General features: G+C 32.2%; 1 non-coding gene across 1 annotated transcript; it reads right to left on the bottom strand.

Moving 5' to 3' along the window:
* Nucleotides 1–7278: 7278 nt before the first annotated feature.
* On the bottom strand, nt 7279–7362 carry Trnal-uaa (transfer RNA leucine (anticodon UAA)). The gene has a single exon. It is a non-coding gene; the product is annotated as a tRNA-Leu (tRNA).
* Between the last annotated feature and the right edge of the window lie 584 nt (nt 7363–7946).

Here is a 7946-nt window from a genome sequence, read left to right as displayed (position 1 = left end):
CAATTTAATGTCACCTTTTATTGAATTTGAAAGTTCTTTAATAAAAAAATGTGCGTCATATCCACTCATATTATGAAACACCACAGGTATAACACAAATATCTTTATAATTTAAATTACAATTCTGATGTGCAGCGCCCCTATACATTCCAGTTAAGTGATTATGATCGCGCACTTTAACGTTATTTTCTGAAAATGTTTTTTTACATATATGACATATTTGTGAGGATTCAAACTGCTCACGTTCTTGTGTAGTTAATTTTTCCATAGATATAATGTTTTGAAATTTGTTGTTACAAAAATGAGACAATTGATTTAACTCTTGAACAAACCATTGGATGCAATCTTTACCTCGATACAAACGAAATCTGGAAAGAGAATTATCATATGAACAGTGAAAATAGTATGCAACACTGTATGCAACATGTTTTTGATAAGGATTGGTTTTACAAGTAGTGGACATGTGGTCTTTTGAATAATCAAGAAGAATACTCTCGAGATCTGCGTATATAGTAAAAGGTACTTTCTCTTGATATCTATAATTTTGAAAATACAAATAATTTTCGTTTTCTGATGGCAATCTTATGGAATATTTATTAATACTCTGACATGTAGTTTTATGTTTTTGGAGTAACTCCTCTGTAGTGAAATGATTTAAACATCTTTCGCATATATAAAATTTACATTTATGGAGGGAAAGTTGCTTAGCTAAAAGAGCTGACAAATTTTTGATCCATACGAAATGATAGAGCAATTGACGATCTTCAAAGTGATCATTGTCGTTTTTTGTATTTTGTATTTGTGTTTCAGCAGGTAGCATAAGCAAATTAATTACTTTATTAGAATTTAAAAACCTTGTGCTTAAACGACAAGGTAAAACTTTTTTCTCCTCGATGCAGTACAAATTAATTGCAAGATTGTTGAGTTCTTCAAATTTTTGAATGTCTTTAATTGTGATTGGAAAGTCTAAATTATCATATTTCAACACATTTTTGAAGTGTGGATACGACGATTTTCGATGTGAATTTTTATCGGTAGGGAATAAAGCTGAAACTATTGCCCATAGAAAACAATATTCATCATCATTTTGAACATTAATTATTGCATGTTTTATTTTGTAACCGGGAGGTACTGTTGGAAAAAATTGATGTATTACGTGAACGGGATTTCCGTTCTTATATGAACCAGTTACTATATTACAATAAACGCAAAGAGCATTCACTTTTAAAATTTTTGCTGGAAAATCTGATATATGAGTTTTATGCGCTTTCAGAATGTTGTTCTTAAATCCTAATAAACTTCCTAAGGAATCCTTTCTTGAAAAATTTATATCAAGGGTACATTTAACTTCCGATTTTAATGTATTATTATTTCCTCTGATTATTAAGTTTGGTGTTGACATTTTAAATTTCTTTATTCTATTTCCGTATTCGTCAGTTTGGTATTGAAAATAATGTTCCATATAGTTTTTGATTTCTTTATTTAAATACGACTCAATGTCTTCTATTTCATAAGAACCCTCGGGAATTTCTATATAATGCTCTTTTTTGTCTGGTGTAAAAAAATAAAATTTGTTATTATTGTTATCGATATTTGGAAAAGAATTCCAAGTAACCAAACTTTCTAATCCTAAAGCATAGTTATAATCTTCCAAGATAATTGGTGGATAGTATCTGCTCGAAAGTACAGAACTGTTTCCATCCAATGAAAATACGTTCGACATCGTAGTACTTGCTTCAACGACACTATCAATTGAACTAAAACGCTCTAACTTCGAACAATTTTATTTGTAACAGTTATATAGAAATCGTAGACATAAATGTCCACAATTAATAGTTTTAAAAGTCTGTAAAGCTTGATGATTATATACTATATTACAGGAACCGTTGCTCTGTAAATATTTGATCAGTTCAAGAGGTGGCCTCAAATCTCCATAACTATCGAAGTATATAGCTTCATTTCGAGTTTTTTTATAAGCTGTCCAATGTGTTCCAGAACCTTCCTTATTGTCTAGATTTAATATACCACACTCATTAAGGTGCACTTTATTTGGAAGCGAATCTTTCATAAAAACTCCTCTGAAGCGAGGAATTTTCAAACGCTTTACATATTTGCAAATGTCGATGTTGGTGAGAGCATGTTTTGGAAGATTTATCGGGAGTTCTTTTGAAATTTTGATGGGGCTAAAAAAAGACCATATCCTCTTTTATATGGTTTCAAATATAATCCACTCCCTGACTTTCCTACAGCTATCGACTCCATTTTCTGATTGTGTCTTTGGTTTTCTTTCAACTGTTCTTTAGCTGATTTAGCATCGTTAACAGCTTTTGCAACGGCTGCTGCACCACCACCTAAAGATCCCAGAGCGCCTAAAGCGGCAAATATTGGTAGTAGAGGTAAAAATCCACCACTTTTCGGTATGGGTATTATACGTCTGTGACGAAGAGGTCTCACTCTCTTTTTTCCTTTTGATGATTTTACTGCTCTCATGGCCACTTTTACAGCATCCTTCATATTCTTAAATTTCTTATTTTTTAAAGCAAGCCTGGCGGATTTTCTTAAAACGTTAAAATTCAAGGCCTTTCCACGTCTAATAGTTTTTCTTTTGATTCGACAACCCATACCAAGTTTTATTTTAGCTTTCATAGCAGCCGCAACACCTAAAGCAGCAGCTTTTTCCCCGAAAGATGCGTCCGAAGAACGTAGTCTAAGTTTTGCTTTATCTAATAGAACTTTATCGGCTTTATGTCGATTTTCCAAATCTTTATGTTCACTGTAAGCTATATCGTGAAATTTGCAAGCTTCGTCTAATTGATTTCGACCTTTATCTCCTCTTGCTAATCGTTTTTCTAATTTAGTTCCTGGTCCACAAAAGTTATAACCCGGAATATGAAGTTCAAACGGTAATTTATTAATAACCGAATTTACGATCCCACGTCCACAATATGTTTTTCTGTAGGTCTCACTACGACGACTGTTCCTTGTTCGCTTCGTAATCTTCATTTATACTCAAACTTTCGTATCAGCTAAAATACTAATGGAATCGTAGAAAAATTTAGTATTTATACCCCTCCACATGTCGGTTTCTTAATTAGATGTCGAAATGCGTTTGATCCCTCAAAACCTTAAATTGCCGATAAGCAATAACGATATCAAAATTAACAGTGAGAATAAAAGACACGGAGATCTTTTACCATCGACAGTAAGATGTATAATTGTCGGACCGTCTAATTGCGGAAAAACTAATGTTATGATAGGTTTAATCGAACATCCAAATGGTTTAAGATTTGAAAATGTCTACGTGTATTCTAAATCTCTTTTCCAACCAAAATATCAATATTTGGAAAATCTTCTAAAACCTATTAAAGGTATAAATTTTTATAGTTTTAACAATTTCGACAATAACAACATACCACCAGCGCACAAAGCTAAAACTAATTCTGTCTTCATTTTTGACGACGTGGCATGTGACAAGCAAAATTTAATGAAAGAATATTTTAGCATGGGACGACACAGAAATATAGATTGTTTTTATTTATGTCAAACATACACATGTATTCCTAAACATCTAATAAGAGACAACGCAAATTTTATTATTTTATTTAAGCAAGATAATTTAAACTTGCGTCATATTTATGATGATCATATCGGTACTGATATCACATTTGATAAATTTAAAGAAATCTGTTCATTTTGCTGGCAAAATAGTTATGAATTTTTAGTAGTCGATAAAGAGAACGAAATTCGTAGTGGTAGGTTTAGAAAAGGATTTGATAATTTCATTGACCCATTTCCATAATTTCAGTCTATAAAAGTATCTTAAACCGTCAACATGCCAGTTCCTGTAAAATATAAATGTCCAAAATGTGGAGGTGAAACAGATACCCCTAACTTACCCTGTATATATTGCTATTATAAAGATCATATAAGAGATCATTACAAAACAAAACATGTGCATCTATACTATTGAAATATGAAAAAAAAAAAAAAACTAGTCTTTTTTATAGAATGTTTGTGAAATGTTGCATACGTATATAAGCCTTTAATTCAAATAGATTAATTCAGTTTATTTGTATTTTCGAAAGTCTTAGGAGACATGGATTCGAAAATATCAGATGTGCTTGATTTAAAAAAGAAATTGATTAAGAAAAGAAAAGATTTACAAAGAAAATTAGAACTAATTAAAGCAACTCAAAGAAATGAAGAAAAAAAGTATGAACCCCTTACCAAACATTTGGAAACATTAATTGAGAGAAGAAGTGAATCTGCAATAAAAAGTAATCAAGATGTGAAAACAAAAAATGCATCGAACATTGAGCACAGTACACCAACAAAGCGAAAGTTGGAAAATACAATTCTATCTCCTGTTCGTGCCAAAAAAACTATCAATAATACACCAATGCAAGAAGAAATTTTCACACCAAGACAAAAAAGAATTGCTACAAAAGTTACTAACCTTGTGAAAAGAATCGATACAATCAAAAACGAAAAAGAACAAGGAATGAGTCCGATTAGTTCAAAATATGATATTCTGTCACAGGGAGATTTCGAGGAATCAATAAATAAAACAGATGCACAGAACAATGTGTTCGAATACATTCCCGAAAAAGACAATGATAATTACAACTTCGATGAAGTTCTTGAAAAATCTGTTCAATTAAGTAAAAATTATATTAAAAACATCGTTGATACAGATGTTTACAACGAATATTTAAATGATTTTGATGAATTACCGAGAAAATATATTGACGAAATGCATCACGATACAGAAAGTAAATTTGATCACAGAACAGGCGTAAGACATGACACGTTCTCAGAGAAATTTTACATTGGTTCGAAGGAGGTACAATTTGTAGGTCCAGATATAAAAATAGATAATGAGATATTTATAGGGACGCCTGGAATTTATGAACTCATTTTTAAAAAGAAGCCTATTCATTTTACTGTGGAAGACAAAGAAATATACAAAAAAATTCTAGAAAAAACTAATGCATATCGAAGAAATTTCGATGAAAATGATCGAATATTGGGTACAAGTTCTATGAAATACAAAAATATTATAGGACCATTGTTCTCAACTCTCACGAAGTATAAAAAGCCGAAGAAAGGTGGTCAAGTATTGTTTAAAGAAGTAAACGCAAATAAAGTTGATTATGTGTATTGGGAAGATCCAAATGAATTAGTTGAAAGACTGAAGTTGTTAGTCGCTTCCCAGACAGCAGGCCACTCAGGTCACCAAAACGAAATCGTTTCTATAATAGAAGAACTACGCGAAGCTAAAATTATTGCTTAATATGACTCTGGATAAATTCGGACGTCATTTGCTGAAACATACTAAACTTTCAGATTCAGTTGACGATGCTATGATTACTATTTCGAACTATATGTTCTATAATCTAATATTTCACTTCGAATCAGCTAAAACCATCGAAAACACGTACATATTAAAGTCTAAAGAAACTCACTACACGTTTCCTTTAGAAATTGGTTCAATTGCAAAATTAAATATTACTAGCAATGAAATAAATATTTGTGTAAATAACAAAATATTTAATAGAGAAGAAATGGAAGGACTTTCATTACGTAACGGTGACCGTATCTCGTTCAAATATGCCTTCAATAAAACAGAAAATGTACCGGATTTGTTCGCTGAAATGATAATAAAATGCCCTGTGAATTTTGAAGAATCATTAGTTACGTCCGAGAAAGCATATTATAAACACAAGAGCAATAAAAATGAAGCGCAAGAAGGTGTATGAACCAACTCCCATTAAAAGAGATATTGTTGCAGAACTGCACAAACCTGTAAGAATTAATTTTACACGACGTAAGGTGATAATTAAGGGTATTAACGAAACATTACAAGCAGATTTAGTGGAAATGATACCGTATGCTAAGACAAATAGAGGATACAAATATATACTTATTGTTATTGACTGTTTCTCAAAATATGTGTGGGCTGTTCCAGTAAAATCGAAAGATTCTCAACAAATAACGACTGCAATGGAAACAATTTTATCCAAGATCGTATGGTTACCCAAAAATTTACAAACAGATCAAGGAAAAGAATTCTATAATGTAAAGTTTCAAAATCTTATGAAAAAATACAAAATTAATCATTACAGTGTTTACAGTTTAAAAAAGGCCTCAATCGTTGAAAGAGTAAATCGCACATTGAAAAATTTAATGTGGAAAGAATTTAGTTTGCAAGGAAATTATAAATGGTTAGATTTATTGCCAAATGTAGTACATCAATATAATAATTCTTATCATCGTACTATAAAAATGAAACCCTCACAAGTTAACAAAAGTAATGAGAAAGCTATTCTAAAAGCTGCTTATACTCGCATTAAAATAGTTAGCAATAAACAAAAATTTACAGTTGGTGACAACGTAAGAATAAGTAAATATCGTGGAATCTTTGATAAGGGATACACACCCAATTGGTCAAATGAAATTTTCGTAATAAGGAAAATTAATCTCACTAATCCCATCACATATTTTTTGAAAGATGAAAAGGGTGAAAACATTTTAGGTGGCTTCTATGAAATGGAACTACTAAAAGTTAAGCATCCAGGTGTGTATCTCGTTGAAAAAGTTTTAAAAAAGAAAGGCAACCAACTGTATGTCAAGTGGTTAGGATTTAATAGCACCCACAATAGTTGGATTGATAGAAAAACAATTGCATAGTCGCTTCCTTCTCAGTCAGTCGAAATAATTGACAAGATGAAGTTGGTTGTAGTTGACGTACAAGGTTTTACTCTGCAAGAATTCATTGTAAAAGAACTTACGATATACGATGGAATTAACACAATACATGAAACATTCAAATCCACCAAACAATTCAACGAACTCGATGAAAAAACCAAGAAACAAGCCAGATATCTAGAACGTTACCATCACATGTTGAGATTTAATGACGGCTCCAAGGATCAGATATTTGCAAAAGAAATTTTGCTCAAATACATCAAGGAACATGGAGTGGAGGTCTTATATGTAAAAGGAAAATGTAAAGAAAATTATCTCATGGAAACGCTAGGAAAAGACTGCCCCAAAGTTGTGAACCTCGAAACAATTGAAGACTGTGTGAAATTGCCTAAAGAAATCCCATCATGTGATAATCATATATCTAACAATAAAAAATGTTACTGTTCTTTAAATAATGCTAAGTGTCTATACAATTGGTTGTATGAAATATTTCCTCAATAAATGACGTAATATTAAATTGTGTTTCATTTAAACGCAAAACAAAACTGTAGAACTGCATACAAAAAAAAACTGTCAGGTGTGGGATTCGAACCCACGCTCTCTTTCGAGAATCAGAGCTTAAATCTGACGCCTTAAACCGCTCGGCCAACCTGACTACGGACATAGAGTCAGATAGATCGAGCACAAGGCGATGACAAAGCAAGGTCAACGCCGAGGTCAGTCACGTTCATACACAAACAGTCAATTGTCGACCAAAAAGATCAATGACCGCTCGATCAAAAGTTGTGGGGCTCCTAGCTCGGGTTGACCTCATTTGACCTGAGCCAGCAGCCCCACTATATAACTACTTTCGTTGCACTTTCCGAGCCCGTAGGGTATCTGATTGGCTTAAAAGTACAAGAAAACACTTCAAAAGTGACGTTTCTGAAGAATTTTAACAGTTTTCTTGTATCTACGAACGCCAGAATGCATAAAATTGACCTAAACGTCTCCTTTTCCTATTCTGAGTCGATTCTGCATGCTTTAAGTGTGTTTGGTGGCTCAGAACCATCAAAAAACGTTGAAATATAGTTCAAATTCAATAAAAATCGACAAAAATACAGTTTCTAGCTAAAATTTGATGGTTTCGTTGCACTTTCCGAGCCCGTAGGGTATCTGATTGGCTTAAAAGTACAAGAAAACACTTCAAAAGTGACGTTTCTGAAGAATTTTAACAGTTTTCTTGTATCTACGAACGCC

Source organism: Zophobas morio, unplaced genomic scaffold (assembly GCF_036711695.1).
Source record: "Zophobas morio isolate AGI-343-1 ecotype UQ-CSIRO unplaced genomic scaffold, CSIRO_AGI_Zmor_V1 ptg000173l, whole genome shotgun sequence".
NCBI classification, from domain to species: domain Eukaryota; kingdom Metazoa; phylum Arthropoda; class Insecta; order Coleoptera; family Tenebrionidae; genus Zophobas; species Zophobas morio.
Note: the sequence above shows the minus strand (reverse complement) of the source record. Positions and strands in the feature narration are given on the sequence as shown.